This window comes from Haliaeetus leucocephalus, unplaced genomic scaffold, assembly GCF_000737465.1.
Source record: "Haliaeetus leucocephalus isolate CR32 unplaced genomic scaffold, Haliaeetus_leucocephalus-4.0 Scaffold555, whole genome shotgun sequence".
Taxonomy (NCBI): domain Eukaryota; kingdom Metazoa; phylum Chordata; class Aves; order Accipitriformes; family Accipitridae; genus Haliaeetus; species Haliaeetus leucocephalus.
The window spans coordinates 12,738,876-12,754,076 of NW_010972991.1; the positions used below are offsets into that span (position 1 = coordinate 12,738,876).

The following is a 15,201-nucleotide window of genomic DNA, read 5'->3' on the forward strand; positions in this document are numbered from 1 at the left end:
TTAATTATTAGGTATTAGGAAGCAGACAACTGTTAAAACAAAGATACTTAAATTTACAATATAAAATTGAGTTCCAATGTATTTTATTCAAGTACTTGTGAGTAACATATTTTCCTTTTTCTAGATGAGGATATTGCCTATATTGAATTGAGACATTCCAGGTTTGAAATAAATAATTTTTTTACACAGTGCCCTGGAAAATGTGAAATCACAAGAACAAAACTTATACAATTAAAATGGGTACAAAAATAGGATTATTTCAGAAATCCCATAGTAAGACTTACAGACAAATGTAGAAGAACTGTAGAAATGTAGAAAAAATATTAAACATCAGAAGTTTCTAAGCAGATTTTAAAAGAATGCTCATTTGAAAAGTTTTTGCAAGTTTAAGACCAACCCTGTGTAGTCTTTAAACATCTATGTGGAAAAGCCAAGATCCAAATAAAGTGTGAAAAACAAGGACATATTGAAGAATATTTCTAGATTTCTTTTGATTATATTTGAAGATAATTTAAATACAACAATTCAGTTTATCGACAAACAGTACTGAACAAACTTAACTTTGTTCCCTTTTGTTCCTACCTATTGCTTTTGTTTTAGAAATATTATTGATGGAATAATTATAAAATTTCTGAAGATCTTTAAGAAACATTCAAACAAGTGAAATCCTCAAATACTGAAATTAATTTCTTCAATATAGAGTACAATTTTCATCCTGTTTGTACTCCATTTCTACCAAAGAATTAATAATACATGTTGTTCTAGATATCCTCCAGGAAAATAATCCCATTTCCCCATGCAGAACCTTATGATCCAAAAATTAGATAACAGAATGACTGAATATTTTACTAGACTGTGCATTCCAGAATAGGAATAAATTTGGAGAGGTAATAACCATGCTGCTGGCACTTCATCCTTTACAACTTTGAGTGAAATAGTGCTTAAAGCAAGCTCATTTACTCAACTGATGTCATTAATTTGTAATAGCTGAGGATCTTAGCTATACTAGCTAAGGATCTGGCACATATATGGTTTATGGCAGGATACCTCACAGAAGATGAGTAACTGATAGTGTTGTCTCTAGGCTACTAGTAATTTGTGTTTATCTTATCTGGCCCAAATAAAAAAAGGCACATGCAGGTATCTCTGACTAATGTCTTCATATTTTCTGATCCTCCCTATTACCCCTGCTAATAAGGATGGGAGTTGTCTAAGTGGGTTCTTACCGAACCACTTGAATTCTGGAAGACAGAGAAGTTGATCATGCTATTCACAGGCTCCTTATTGCACCATAACATGGTTTAGTCTCCTGTGCAAACTCTGGACAACCTCTTACTGCCATTATAACCTCTGTGACACTAGTGAACTTAAGGGTGGGGAATAAACAGAAAGACGATAAAATATATAGAAACTGCATTTTTGTTTTTGGAAAATAACCATCAGATGAAGCCTCTAATCCTTGATACCAGTGATCTATTCCATTTGGACATGATTAATTGTTCACAATACCTCATGGGAGTTGAGTAGTAACATCTTTATTATGGAAAGGTGGAGATTTCAAGACTTTCCCACTTACTGCAAATACACAGCAATGTGATCCCTGTTCCATTTATTCTGGTAAATCTAATTTCTGTGTTCATATATTATAAATAATATATGGAGACTGTCTCTAGGTACCAGAAAATAACAAGAGTAATAATGAGGTGTTAATGCTGGCATCTGGCCTTTTCAATGTCTAACGGAACTGGAAATAGAAATCAAACGTAGACCACAATTTTCTCTCAAAATGAAGATTTTCACTAGGTAGCTATCTTCATTCTTAGCTATTTTTCTTTCATATTAAGTCAAATGACTTGTAGTCTATATGTGATAGCCTTTACCAGAACAAATTATCTAACTCTGTGCAAGAAAAATATCAAAGCTCCTATTGACTTAGAAGCTTGCTACATCCTTATCTATCCAGTACTTACTTATCCAGAGGCAATTCAGACCTACAGCTTACTCATATTAAATTGTATTTTACTCCCAAGCTAATTTCAGTGTTTAGCAGAGGTATTTCCAGAAGTAAATTATCACTTCATAAATAAAAGGAAAGCAGAATTGGTCCCTCTGCCAATTTGAATGCTTGTTTTACTGAAAATGATTTTGCTTCTGTCAAGGTAATTGCCAATTATAATTTAACAAACAATTGTCCGCTCTCAGTGAAGCATCTGAATTCTCTGATACAGAGTTGCGTGTGCACTCTGTCTTCAGGTATGCAAGGGTATACACATCTTTCTGTATTTTACAGTCTTTTATAAAATGTGGAAAAAAGGTAGATTTCAGCTCTGTGGAAGTTCACTTTCATCAGTTTTCTCTACAAAGCCTTTAAACCCACAGACTACATTAAAAAAAAAAAAAAGAACAAATTGGAGTTTTTATTTAAAGAAAAAAAACCAACCTGCCCCCTCCCCCTCAAAAAACACAAAATAAACAAAACATGATATTTGTGTTAAAACAATGAATACTGAACATTGTAGTTCAACTGTAGTTCAATTAACTAAGCCAGATTCTGACCCTCATTTATTGAAACCTCTTGTGTCTTACCTTTTCCTTACCTTTTGGATCTGTGTAATTCAGAATATCTTCCAGAATTCAAGAATGTGATAAAGTTACAAATTCCAGGTAAGATGAGTATGCTTACAGATCTGTGAACATGAGAAGGAGAATAACTAAAAGCCTTTTTTAGGTGCAATAACATGTGGACTTAGGAGGCTGGAATTGCTTTCAGGGTGTTCTTGTGGCACTGTGCAAAGCTAGCAAACTAAAAGAAGGCACAGATCATAGGAACACAGATAAAGTATTTCCAGACTGTCTGGATCCTAGGAATGCACTACCCTGCTTACTCCATACTCTACTCTGTTCAATTCACAATCAAGTATAAGTAGCAATTTTTAAACAAGAATTGAAGAGGTGAGAAGCAGCCGCTAGACAGTACAGTAGATCAGCAGGACACCAGCAGTTTCAAGGCTGCTTAACTGCATGGGGAATTGAAACTGGAGTACTCTTTCCTAAAACAGATACTTGGCATCATTTTCCATTCACTGATTTGCTCTTTCAGTTATATTTTTAACTTAGCTTCTGCATTTTTCTGTTTCACGGAGCTTGAAGTAGAGTTCAAAAGCTCTCAAACAGAAACCTATGACCTATCACATCCACCCACACTTGTAGACATCCCCACATTCAAGAGCTGAAAAAAGGACTCCATCATCCCTGCAATGATGGTGCAAGTGCACAGTTTACTCAAGACTAGGAAGGTCTTGGTCTAGAAACAAAACACTTTGGTTTATGCTGTGGGAATGAAGAGAGGCATGCCTACATAACAACTAAACCACAAGCTGTTCTGAAGCTCATAGTTTTTAAAACCAGAAAGACCTATGTTACTTGTACATCTGGATTTACCCCCCTCTCAGCAAAGGCCAAAGATTCCACCTAGTAACTTCTTCGTTCAGCCCATCACATTTTCAGATAAAAACTACTTATTTTTCAGCTCTTAGAAATGTCATTTCCTTCCCTGAAGATTCTGACTGTAGATCTTTTGATCTGTTTTGTTCTATCTACCCCTCAACACTTTTACTAAAAGTACAGATTATGTGTCTGGACTTTCAGAAATGTTCTTCCACAGATTGTAATAAATGACCCCCACAAATTTATTATTTCCTCTGTGTATTTTTATTTTATTTCAAAGTCTCTGCATTTTTGCTCTCTTCAGAGAAATTACTGCCTTGTTCTTCCTTCACTAGTTAAAATTATTTAGATACACAAAAAGATGTTCATCTATAGTGCATTTTCTGTAATCTTCTAAGTCTCTATTACCTCAGCAATTAAGTGTCACATATTATTTCATATATTTTATGTTAAGATTCAGTTTGACCATGGCTGACAGTTTTGAAGTTACAGTTTCCACTCCAAAGAAACAATTTCAGTAATTCTTTTATTGTTGTTTTAAGCGTTGGGAATTTCAAAGCTGAAGATGACTCATTTGTCTTTTCTGAATATTAACTGAGTCTGAAATTAACTTAGTCTGGAAACTAATTCCATTAGTTATACATATTGAGTCTTTTATTCTTATTTTCATTATACTTGCACTACAGCCATCATGATAAGCCACTTAATCCTTGGTCTTATGTATTCAGTTTACTCAGTGTCCTGTTTTAGGTTACTAGGATATGTTAGTTGGACACACTAGCTTAAAAGAATTTGAGACAGAGACAAGAGCAGCACAGGAAACCACAAAGTCTTGTTCTACAAAGCCCCTATTCTACTGGGAGTTCTTTTATCTCAGTTTTAGTTATGCCTGTGAATGAAATCAACAGACCTATAACCTTGAATCTTAAAGAGGCTGAGCAGCACGTCCTGTGAATGGAGAATACTCTCAGGAATCATAGGGGCTTTTTCAACAGTAACTGGAGAATAAGAAAGAAATTGTTCTCCTGAGATCCCTTTGCCCTTTTATTTACAAAGTTCTTCTGAGCCATAGATGTTTAATTTGACAATATAGAAATTTATGTCCGATATTCTGATTCTCATGTACTAGCATTTTATTTGATAGAGTTAACCTTCCTATTCATAATAATAACATAAAATTAAAGTCTGAGGAAATATAATAGGAAATGAAGTCCTGTTAACTAACTTCTTTTCAGAAAGGATTACAGGTATTGTATATTAAGTAGGAATAGTTCAAATACAGATTTATTTTTTTTACGTACATCTAGTTTGCATCTATAGAATCTTTAACTTTTAAGCATCAGGTATCAATAAGAAATACTGCTACAGAATGGATGTTTTACATATGCTTACTAGTTTTCTCTTTAAAGGATTTCCAAATACAGCAGAATTCACTCTTACCAAGTATAAGAGAAACATCCTATTCAGAAATGTTATAATTAAGTGGGAAGATGGCAGTAATAGCTAAAAGTTTACCTTGTGCTAGCTGAAGTATTTTCTTCTCTTTCATTTTCTGCTTTTGTGCAGCCATTTTGCTGATATGAATTTACAGCATTGCTTTTTGTTGTGTTTCACACTAAAACATAGCAATTTCCCAATTTTCTTTTGCAGAAACAAAGGAAAACATTTTAACAAATGAACTCAAAACTCTCTATGACAGCATTTTTGATAACTAGAAACTGCTTCTACTATAGATAAATTGTTTTATAATGAAGGGTGATAATGGCTGGACAGAATTGTAAGACAAGGGACTTTATTCTTCTACTGAGGAGATGGGAAGTTAAACTGAAATACTGATAATGAGAATGGAATAAGTACTGTAATTAGAATACAGAAGATTATACATAGATAATACCACAGATGATTTAAGTGATTTAACAGACACTTCTGTGTACACTTTTCTTCTCACTGTTAAGTGAAGGGATGCTCTGAGTTTGAATAGTCCAGTGTTTTCCTCTGAGTAGCTATTAATCCCATTCAAAGGGAAAAGGATAAGTACTAATGACCCATTTTCCTTAAAAGATGTCAGTATCAGAGACTGAAGTGTTTATCTCAAGGACATATATTACATTTTTAAGGCATTAGAATGTGACCCAATATTCATTAAAGTGTCTAGGAGGAAAGTGAAACTAAAACAAAAACATAAGTTTCATACCATACTACTGAAGTCTTACACAAATCGTGCCACTTTATGAAAGATTTAAGCACTCATACTGTAAATTATGAGCTGTAGATGTTTGATTTTGTGATTCAGCCCAATACGGTATGTAACTCTTTGAATTCCCATTGATAAGTATTGCCACTTGAGGGCACCCTGTATGTTGCAGAAACATCCAGCACACCACATGACCATGAGTCCATGCAGCAGCGACTGGACCTCCAAAGGCCTATCCTATTACAAAATATACTCCAGTTTAGTTATTATCTATATTAGAATTGAGTCTGGCATCCCAAATAAAATTCACATTCATGGATATCTTGTGTAATAGTATCCATGGTCAAGCCCACCCCTCTATCACGAGCCCATCTATATGTCGCATCTCTTCCCTGATGGCCTGAGGTGTCATTGGGCATGGGCTATGTTTCCAGCCAGCAAAGAAGCACCACACAGCCGCTCACTCACTCCCCCCCACCCAATGGGATGGGGGAGAGAATTGGGGGAAAAAAAAGGTAAAACTCATGGGTTGAGATAAGAACAGTTTAGTAGAACAGAAAGGAAGAAACTAATAATAATAACAATAATAAAATGACGATAATAATAAAAGGATTGGAATATACAACATAAGTGATGCACAATGCAATTGCTGACCACCCACTTATCAATGCCCAGTTAGTTCCCCAGCAGCAATCCCTCCCACACACACCCCCAGTTTATATACTAGACATGATGTCACATGGTATGGAATACCCCTTTGGCCAGTTTGGGTCAGCTGCCCTGGCTGTGTCCCCTCCCAACTTCTTGTGACCCTCCAGCCTTCGTGCTGGCTGGGCATGAGAAGCTGAAAAATCCTTGACTTAGTCTAAACACTACTTAGCAACAACTGAAAACATCAGCATGTTATCAACATTCTTCTCATACTGAACCCAAAACATAGCACTGTACCAGCTGCTAGAAAGAAAACTAACTCCATCCCAGCTGAAACCAGGACAGACCCCATTATGCATGTGTCTAGTTAGAGTTTTATAGTCCAAAAACACAAATCAAAAAGAGAATAGAGGGGATACAGATGTAGAGAGCTGTGAAATGATTTCTTTGAGATTACACAGCAAGTCAGTGATGAAATTAAATCATTAGGACCTCACAAATTTAGTGAACTGCAGTAATCTGTTCACTAGATAACACTGCATTTCCTTTTAAGCTTTAGATGTATTTTACAAGGATGGTCTTTGCTGTGAGTGTTCCTAGGAAAAAAATTTCTTTCCTCCACACTGTCCCTTCCCAATGGCATTTCAAAACATACCCATGCCCTTAAGCTTCCTCTAGATGAAAAGAGGGAAAATATCTAAACAGTCTCTGAAGAGACTGTTGTTATGTGCTAAAATGCATGCAGAAGACTACGGGTAGGGAAATGTTTGGGTAAATAGATATGGAATAAAGCTAAAATACAATTTTGGTACATCAAAAAGATACCATGCAAGCTGCAAATCAGAGGAAAAAACATATAAATTTTGGAGAAGAGAGACGTAAAGCAATTATATTTCTCAGGTTAGTTCTTAGCTTATCATGTAAAACCATGGCCATCTCATTAGGCACTGTCTGAAATGGGCATGTAGTGCTAGTCCTAGAGAACTAAATGAAGAATAATAACAAAAAAAGGAAGATATAAGTTACAGTCTAAAAATGAGTGGGAATATCAGTTTATTGCATCATCTTTCCTGCATCAGTGAAGATCTGTTTTATAGCATAGTTATACCAACTTCTGTGTGTTCTTTGTGATAGTGAAGTTAAGTAGTACAGAAGAAGGCACAGACATCTTCTCTTCATGTATGTCTTAGCAGTGACATTGCCTAACTGGATGTTTTCTGCCTGTTCACTTTACTTTCTTCTTTTTTTCCTGATTTATCATCCTGTCATTTTATCCATATATTGCAAGTTCTGTCTTGTTTTTTTACATTAGGAGATAGAACCAAATCTCACTTGTTTTCTAATTTATTTTGTTATGGTGATAATTACTCATATAATTTGTTTCAAATTATGTTTCCTCTATGACCCTATTTTTATTTTCAATGAGAACAAATTTATGATGAACTGATAAAATCTGCATATGCGTGTGCAGACTTTCAGTTAACATCATGGCTTTAACCTTAAGCAGTTCCTAGCATAATCATATTGCTCATTGTTTGGTATTCTTTCTTTATCTTGTAAGCTGTATCATGTTATTTCACACAATTTCCTGTCTTTTGTTTCAATTTACATGAAAAAGTAGTGATCTTGCCCTAGTTTTCTTTGGCATCTGATAATTATGCATTAAGTACAGGAAGTTCATATCTAACCCAAAGCTGGGAACCATAAATAGAAGAACCAGGTGTTAGGCTCTATAAATTTATATTTTATATATCCATTAATAATTTAATCTTTTATTTTGATTTCCTGTAACTAAGCGTAACACTTAACAGTTTATAGGCAGTTGATAACTGTAAATTATGTTTACAGTATGGTACTGTATATTACTAATACATTATGTCCTGTGGATGAGGAAAAGCTGCAACTACAAGAAAAAATAAATAATAAGGGAGCTGTAATAAATCAAAATTCCATAATACCTGATATCCAGGTGTAACTAAAATACTTCTTTTACTATTATTATTTTCAAAATTTAAGTTAAGAAATTTTCCACAAAAGTTTCAGAAGGAAATAGTAAAATTGTCTTGATTTACCCATTTCAGTAGTAGTGATGTGTTTCATTCTAATAAGGTAGAAATGTAGGGTTTAGCATTTCAATCTTCTTACATTTATAACTGATTAAATCTTGGGTTTCAGGACTTGTAATGTGTTGAATTAAAATTATGATCTATTTTTAATATTTAATATCATGTTCTGACATGAAAATAAGAGTTCAACATTATTGAAATATGCAATATAGACAGTCTCTCTCTCTTGCTTCACCATAACTTTTATTTTGTGGAAGAGATGCTTTTCAATCCCATTAGCAGCACTCTTAACACAAAAGCAAAATGAGATTTTTCACTTAGAAAAAAATAATTACATTTTAAAATACCAACCGTATGATATTAATAAAATGTTCTAAAATTGTTTTGCTCTTAGGTTATTAACTGAGATCTATGTTCCTAATTGCATTACTGAAACTCTTATAAAAGTCCTGACTAGCTTCTTTGAACTTTTTCACATTGCATGTCTACAGATGCCTAGAGATTTATCGCTGTGCAAGTCACACATGTCCCACTTTTGTCATTAAACTGTCACTGGATAAAATACAGAAAGAGTTTGAGAGCAGAAACTTGAACGCTGGTTTCCTTAACCTCCCTGCAACTGTGTCCTACTTTCTAGCCAGCATGCTCCATTTTGTTCACTCTCCAACAGCTCCTTCATCCTTTCTCCAAATCTGACTTCAGTTTCTTTATTGAACTTGATTTATTTTCTTCATAATGGCGAGGCTTTCTCTGGAGAGATGGATAGTGCTTCTTTATATGAATCAGACTAGCATATATATATATATAAAGGGGATGGCATCTTATATGGGGAGAAGACTACTGGTGCAATCTCCTTCAGCTGCTTTCCTGAGGCTGTACTTTAAAATAGTACTTCATAAAAAAAAAGTGTGTGCTATTCTGGTTACACTTTAAAAATACAAGTTCTTTAAAAGAGTGATCACCTTCCTTAAGTAAGTCTTGCAGAAGAAAGACAGGGCACACCCAAGATGGGTGGGATGAATTATCTTTAAAAACATTCTAATGACCTACAAGAGATATAGATGACCTACTTGGATCAGACTTTGAAAAACCTGAATTACAGCACTGGATCCTGTATTTAGGGTTATGTGTTTGCAACGATCTGTGTAGCATTCAAAGAATCCCCAAACCCAGCTCATCAGTGGGATCATTTGATACACATCTGAAATAAAATGTCTACATATTGATACCAAAGAAAAAAAGGAAAAAAAAAAAAAGGGATAAGATACAATATATTTCATCTGTTTTCCTCCATTTATGTTATAAGAAGGCAGAGTCAGCAGCTAAATTATAATCAAGAATAAATCTTCCTCTAAAAAAAGTTTCAGATCCTGACAAATATTGCCACAATATATATGAATATATTTTTTTGTAGAAAAAGATGAAATAAAAAAATGCATCTGCATTACTGAAAATATGTATGGCAGGAAAATCCAACAAAAGTTAGTCATTTAGGTGAGTACCAAGAAGGCAATGATAAATGAACTTGTAAATGACATAAAAAAGAAAATTCAGCTTTGTTGATATCTAACACTAGTAAGTAAAAATATATCAAAATTCAATATTTCTTATAGCCTGTTTGTTGAAAAGCCTGTGCAGACATCATAATTACTTTATGAGACTATAGAAAAAAGCATAATGATGATCATGCTTAGCATTTATCTGGTACCTTTCATCAAAGGATCTAAAGTGCTTTGTAAACATTAGCTAATTAAATATGATTATAACTTCCTTTCTGCTGCAGACAACAAAAATAGTTATCTTTCTTGATAACTGCCTTTTATTTAATGTTGTAGGGTGACGGGTGGGAAGTGGAAAATTTCTTTTAATTAATATTACTTCAGCAAATTCATCTTTCGTGTTTTGTCATTTTAGGAGGCTATGCAACCACTGCTTTTATGCCTGTAGCACATCACATACAAAAGCATCTCTGGGAGTTCCACTGTCTTTTGTGGAAAACTGTTTTACCTCTGCTTAGACATGTAGCAAGTTTCTGTACTAAACTACCTGGTTGGAGCAGGTTGAAACATCTTTTTCTAGTCCTTGACCTGTGTCATACACTTCATGTACATCATGCTTTCTGTCTGTTACCTCCTTTCACAACAGTGGAATATCATAGAAAATCTTCATTAGATCATCTGTGATGGCACCCTTGTAAAAATCTAAGGAAACAAAGTACATCTTTTATACAATACAAATTTTCTGAGTATTCTGTATTATTTTTGAAGCTCATTACACAGAAAGGACTCTCTTTACATGAAAAAGCACAAAAGCTGCATAGAAGGTCCAGGCAATGTAACAAATGCATACCATCTCCTCTCCCTGCTTCAGTTTTCTCACCATTCTACAGCTGGGCAGGATTGAACAGGTTCAGAACATTTTCACCAGACAACATTCAGTTCAGACTCATCACAGAGTAAAAATAGTGGCAACGACTGCACGCATGTCCCAATTTGGAATAATTTATCTGGGTGTCATTCCAGACAGGTGTTTCTCCATATCTTTTTTCTATACTGGTGTTTCAAATAAGTGGATAATTATAACAATTAATTCTCAATTATTTTTAAGTGCATTAATTTCTTTCATAATAATTTGTTATTTTATGTTTAAAAAAATTTGGAGAAAGGCTGATTTCAATTAATGTGCAGTCAAAGGACATGTTCCTCTCTCTGGTTATAAATCTAGCAAATACAACATGGGAAGAAGGATTTGAGGAAACATGTAAAGGCATGGGAAACAAAGTAAAGAAGTAAGTGTATGCAACCTGATGAAGAATTTATCTCTATATATGTATGTTTGTATGTATGTACCTGTATATATATAAAAACACACAGAGGCATACATATAGGCAGATATAGATATATGAATTTATAAATGTACCCTAATATGCTATTAAAAAAAAAAAAAAACAAACAAGAAAGTAAGCTAAAGAGTAAGAGAAGGAGATTCATGTCTCAGAAGATCATGGGGTTTCCTTAACTGTCACATCTATCTTTCAGAGAGCACTCTGCCTACTCACTAGAGTGGATGGCTCACATTTTGTTCTGTTTTTTAAATGGAAACTTCATTCTGAACCTGAAAAACATTTCAACAGAAGTTCTGCAAACACAGGCATGTTTCTGTATAAAGTATTAGTTTCAAGAAACTGATGTTTTTTCTTGACCAAGTTCCTTACAAACTCTATTTCTAGCTCTACTGATTCCATTGCATAATAACTCTCCTCACTATGTTACCTGCACCACAACAGAACATACTAAAAATTGCTTCTCAAGGACACAGTTTTAGTAGGGCAGTCTCACTCACAAAACAAACAAACAGATAAAAGATAAACTATTGCAAGGATGAATATGACTTTAAAAATATACCTCAGAAGTTATGTATGGTTCAAGTATGAATCAGGGGTGTATATTAATTTGTTTATGTAATACAGAAGAGATTATATAATTAAACAAAGGGGAGAATGTGGATAGCACTTATTCTCATGTTTCTGCCTTAATCAGAAAGAATAACCAGTGGTAAAGATTAAGCTTGATCATAAAGTCATAAGGAAACCTAGACAAGCAATGAGCTGGTCTTTGTATTTCAAGGAACAGCAACAGTTTCATGTAAAAAGAGTGGCTCTACTCATTAAGGATAGGATGCAAGGAAGTGACTGACTTACATGTAATGACATAAAATGTAAACATACATCTTTAAAAGAATTTTTCCCTGAAAATAACTTTTTGAGTAAATTGAGCTCTGAAATAACCTGTGCACTTAGGTAAACTCAAGACTGTTATTACACTATGTTCCTTACTATATTCCTGTATTGGGTCTGGCTGAGATGGAGTTAATACTCCCCATATCAGCCCTCATAGCACTGTGCTCTGCATCAGTAGCTAGAAAGGTGTTGATAGCACACCAGTGTTTTGGCTACTGCTGAGCAGTGCTGGCACAGCATCAAGGCTGTCTCTCCAACATTTTTGCCCCCCCCCCTCAATGGCGGGCTGGGGCAGGGCAAGATCTTGGGAGGGGACATAACCAGGACAGCTGACCTAAACCAACCAAACAGATATTCCATACCATATGACGTCAGCTCAGATATAAAAGCTAAGTTAAGGGAGACGGAAGGGGGGCATTTTGTCTTCCGGAGCAACCACTATGCATACTGAAGCCCTGCTTCCCGAGAAGTGGCTAGACATCGCCTGCTGATGGGAAGTAGAGAATAACATCATTTGTTTTTTCTTTGCTTTCATGCGCGCAACCTTTGCTATCACTTTATTAAACTGTCCTTATCTTGACCCACATGCCTTTTGTTATATTTTCTCCCCCCCCATCCAGCTGAGGAGGGGGAGTGATAGAGCGGCTTTGGTGGGCACCTGGCATCCAACCAGGGTCAACCCACCACAATTCCTTATTATATTCCTTAGGTATGTATCCTGCAAGTGTATGGTGGGAAAGAAAATTCTTGAGAAAAGTGTTGTGGAGCATGTAGGGAGGTGAAGGAGAGAAAAAAAGGTAAGGAAGATGAAGGGCTGTTGGGAAAGATGGAGTGGGATTTGATGAAGCAAGAACCAGTAGGAATGGGGAACCACTACAGTAAAATTATTTCTGAGGTACACAAACATGTAAGTTATCTGTAGTGCTACTGAATTACAAGTGTGGGGTTTTTAGCAGATTTTTCATGAACAATATGTATAACAATCATGCTCTAGAATTAGGCTGAATACGGATAGATTTAAGATGCACCTCTTTGACTTGAATGATCTTATAGGTCTTTCTCATTTTCAATATCTACTACTTTGTTAATTTGGGGAAAGACCCAAAAGTATTTCAATTTACATTTCAAAGTACTAACTGTGGTGGTTTAAGCCCAGACAGCAACAAAACACCACGAAGCTGCTTGCTCACTCCTCCCCCCCAGCCCCAGTGGGATGAGGAGAAGAAAATATAAACAAATGCTTGTGGGTTGAGACAAGGACAGGGAGGGGTCACTTACCAATTATGGTCATGGGCAAAAGACAGGCTCAACTTGGGGATAAAAAAAATAATTTACTACCAATCAAATCAAAACAAGGATAACGAGAAGTAAAACCAAACCTTAGAACCTTCCCCCCACCCCTCCCTCTTTCCTGGCTCAACTCCATTCCCATTTTTTTCTACCTCCTCCCCCCCAGCAGCGCAGGGGGACGGGGAATGGGTGTTGGGGTCAGTTCATCACACCTTGTCTCTGCTGCTCCTCCCTCCTCAGGGGGAGGACTCCTCACTCATCCCCTGCTCCAGTGTGGGGTCCTTGCCATGGCACACAGTTCTCAACAAACTTCTCCAAGGTAAGTCCTTCCCATGGGCTGCAGTTCTTCACAAACTGCTCCAGCGTGAGTCCGAAAGGGCCGATCTTCAGTCACAGCCTGCTCCAGCACGGGCTTTCCCATGGAGTCCCGGCCATCTTGGGGGCAACCCCTGCTCCGGCGCGGGCTCCTCTCTCCCCGGGCTGCAGGCGGGCATCTGCTCCCCCGCTTCCCTCCCTGGGCTGGGGGGGGACAGCCTGCCGTCTCACCACGGGCTGCAGGGGCGTCCCCTCCGCCCCCGCTCCTCGTCATCCTCTCCTTCCTCACTGACTTCCGTATCCGCAGAGGGGTTCCTCTCACATTCCAATCCCTCCCACTCACTGCAGGTTCCCCTTCTTAAATCTGTTCTCCCAGAGACGCTACCACTGTCACTGATGGGCTTGGCCTTGGCCAGAGGCGGGTCTGACTTGGAGCCAGGGAAGCTTCTACTACCCCTGCAGCCCTTCGCCTGCTACGAAAAAGCCACCACACAAACCCAAAACACTAATGTAGCAAAGTTTTGCTTAACAATATAAATTAATCTCTTTAAAATAACTGGAACCTCTTCTTAAAATGGTTCTGGCAAAATCAAATCCAAATTTCTGTAAGTTAATAATAGATTTTAATATTCATATAATTCAGGCTGAGGGAAAGAAAGGCTTCTTTGTTTCTCTACCAGATTCAGATTTCCAAAGCATGATATGGTGATATAAAAGAAGCTTATATTAGGAGGGGTTTTATGTCTTTTTAAAAACTCACATTGAGTCTTCTAAGGTACCTCGTCTGCAACTTTTGTTGGTTTGGAACTCATCTTTGTAAATGCTGTGGTTCTATTATATGAATATTTAATACAATTGTTTTCTTGTAGGAATGATGAATAATCTAGATTTTGAGTTAAGAGCTGCAAGCTACTTTAAATATGCAACTATTTTCTTCAAGTTATTCCTGTAGGCAAGAGGGGGCACATCTGTTCCCTAGTAACTGGAAAGGATTCAATAAACAAGACTTTATATAGCTATGTATTTTTTTCAGGATTTGCGTGAGATTTGGCTACAAAAGAATATTAGCAATTTCTGGAAGTTATTTTTCTAAAAATAAAATAGAAATGTTACAAAATAATTCAAAATGATTGACCAAAGTATGTATGCTTGAAATGCATAAATATATTTGTTTTGCTTCCATTATTATTATTATTATTATTAATGTTTGGGGGTTTTATTCTTTTGTGGCAAATAAGTAAAATGTAAATATTTCTATTTACTCTTGGTGTTATAGTCAACAAAACTGAAAGTCACAAGACTTACACAAATTTAAAGACAAAGCTGAATAACAGTTTGGAAGAAAAGCAATGACTGAAGATCAGAATCATCTGAAATACAAAATGTACAGTAGTATGTTTGTGGCTCAGCTGGGCAATGAAAAGCCTACCCAGCATCCAGTGAACAATCAGGTGACTTGTAGACAGTGTCTTTGCTGCAATTCTTTACAAACCAATCAT

General features: G+C 36.0%; 1 pseudogene; it reads right to left on the minus strand.

Moving 5' to 3' along the window:
* Positions 1-11,448: 11,448 nt before the first annotated feature.
* LOC104837778 overlaps positions 11,449-15,201 on the minus strand; it is a 175,040-nt pseudogene continuing 171,287 nt past the window's right edge.